At 49.2% G+C, this 2,616-nt stretch overlaps 1 pseudogene; it reads left to right on the forward strand.

Moving 5' to 3' along the window:
• Positions 1 to 453: 453 nt before the first annotated feature.
• Positions 454 to 571, forward strand: LOC126199741 (5S ribosomal RNA; annotated as a pseudogene).
• Positions 572 to 2,616: the final 2,045 nt, after the last annotated feature.

The following is a 2,616-nucleotide window of genomic DNA, read 5'->3' on the forward strand; positions in this document are numbered from 1 at the left end:
AAAAATTAAACTTTTCACTCGAGAGAAGATTTGAACTAAGGACCTCTCGTTCCGCAGCTGCTCACGCTAACCACGGGACCACGGCGCTCGTAAGCTGGCACTCTCCTTGATGTTGCCTACCTTGCGCATGGACTACTCAGTTTGTATATTTTGCTTATTTTTTTCATAGTTCCACACAACTTCTTCCTGTTTCCTCGATTGATCTGTGTTCAGTTTTTCAAGGTCTATCCCTGTGCCAACTTATAACTAAATCTGAGGGGGGGGGGGGTGCGAGGGGGAGGTTCCCTTGTAAGTTCTAGGGGATTGATGAGGTCAGAAGTTAAGTACCATAGTGCTCAGAGCCATTTGAACCACTTTTGAACGCCGGTTATACATATAGGTGCAATTACTATACTGCAGTGCCTGTGTTGAACGACGCATGCATGCATTTAACGTCAAGCGTGCATTTCTCGTGCCAACGACCTTGCAGCAGTGGTAACACCGGTTCCCGTCAGATCACCGAAGTTAAGCGCTGTCGGGCTGGGCTAGCACTTGGATGGGTGACCATGCGGTATGCCGAGCGCTGTTGGCAAGCGGGGTGCACTCGACCCTTGTGAGGCAAACTGAGGTGCTACTTGATTGAGAAGTAGCGGTTGCGGTCTCGCAAACTGACATACGGCCGGGAGAGCGGTGTGCTGACCACATGCCCCTCCATATGCGCATCCAGTGATGCCTGTGGGCTGAGGACGATACGGCGGCCGGTCGGTACCGTTAGGCCTTCAAAGGCCCGTTGGGACGGAGTTTAGCTTAGTGCATTTCTCGTGTTGTTTCCATACTTTGTCCAACATCTGCAGCAGTACTCAGTGTCACTAAAAGTACAATACGTTATCAGTAATAAAGAAGTATCTAAGCTACGTCCGCAGAAATATGGAAACACCGTGAGAATTGCATGCGTGGACATGAATGCTGCTGCTAGCCAATCCTGGAGGTTGCGCCGTTGAATTTGACCACGACGGCACTTGCGCAATGCCGTCAATACGTTGCAACTATCTGTTGTGGTCAGAATAGTGTTCTGTATAGCTGTGTGTAGGAGCTAAGAGAATTCGAACATCGGCAGATTGTTGGTGGTCGTGTGTCGGGGCTTCCGTAACGAAGGTAGCCGAAATGTGTCATTTTTCACGAGACACTGTATCGAAGATTTATAGCGCATAGAGGGAAAGCGGAAAAACATCATGCGCTAACTGACAACGCTGACGAAAGTGTGTGTTGAGAGAGCCGGCCGCTGTGACCGAGCGGTTATAGGTGCTTCAGTCCGGAACCGCGCTGCTGCTACAGTCGCAGGTTCGAATCCTGCCTCGGGCAAGGATGTGTGTGATGTCCTTATGTTAGTTAGGTTTAAGTAGTTCTAAGTTCTAGGGGACTGATGACCTCAGATGTTACGTGCCATAGTGCTTAGAGCCATTTGAACCATTTTGTGTGTTGAATGATCGTGACAGATGGTCACTGAAGAGGATTGTGACGGAAAGTAAGAAAACGACAGCTGCAAAAGTCATTGCAGAAGTGAATGTCACACTCACAAACCCTGTCAGTACCAAAACACGAAAGGACCTCCATAAGATGGGATTTGCAGAGAGCTCTGGAATTCCAAAATGATTCACCACGGCCGGTCGCGGTGGTCTAGCGGTTCTGGCGCTGCAGTCCGGAACCGCGGGACTGCTACGGTCGCAGGTTCGAATCCTGCCTCGGGCATGGGTGTGTGTGATGTCCTTAGGTTAGTTAGGTTTAAGTAGTTCTAAGTTCTAGGGGACTTATGACCTAAGATGTTGAGTCCCATAGTGCTCAGAGCCATTTGATTCACCACGCCGGCCGGAGTGGCCGAGCGGTTCTAGGCGCTGCAGTCTGGAACCGCACGACCGCTGCGGTCGCAGGTTCGAATCCTGCCTCGGGCATGGATGTGTGTGATGTCCCTAGGTTAGTTAGGTTTAAGTAGTTCTAAGTTCTAGGGGACTGATGACCACAGGAGTTAAGTCCCATAGTTCTCAGAGCCATTTGAACCATTTGATTCACCGGTATAACAGGAAAATGTAGTTCCGAAGCGCTGAAACCTGTACTGTCTAGCAATGGAAGAATGTCATTTGGTCGGATGAGTCGTGCTTCACATTATTTCTAGCTTCTGGCCAAGTTTGGGTCCCAGGAGTGAAACATGAGTTGTTTCGGCGATGATCTGGGCAGCTGTATCTTGTATTACATGGGCCTCACTGGCACTCTGCAAGATCGAATTACTGCCAAGGATTATGTGAGCATTTTGGCTGGTCGGGTCTATCCCATGGTACAACGTTTTGTTCCCCAAAGATGAGACAGTGTTCCAAGGCGACAGAGCTCCAGCCCACACAGTTCACATCGTCCAGGAATGACTTTGTGAGCACGAAGGTGAGTTGTCTCATCTCCTCTGGCCATCATAGTCAGCAGATCTCTCAAGATGTGGGCGACATGTGCTAGACCATTACCGACTAGTAAGACGAACTCATTTCCGAAATGTTTACTGCAGCAAATCGATACTACACTTATGCTCATAAATTAAGGATAATTGCAGAATGTGGTGCCACGTAACGTGGCACTACAAAAAACTGGCGCTAA

The sequence above is a fragment of the Schistocerca nitens genome, chromosome 8 (assembly GCF_023898315.1).
Source record: "Schistocerca nitens isolate TAMUIC-IGC-003100 chromosome 8, iqSchNite1.1, whole genome shotgun sequence".
Lineage (NCBI taxonomy): Eukaryota > Metazoa > Arthropoda > Insecta > Orthoptera > Acrididae > Schistocerca > Schistocerca nitens.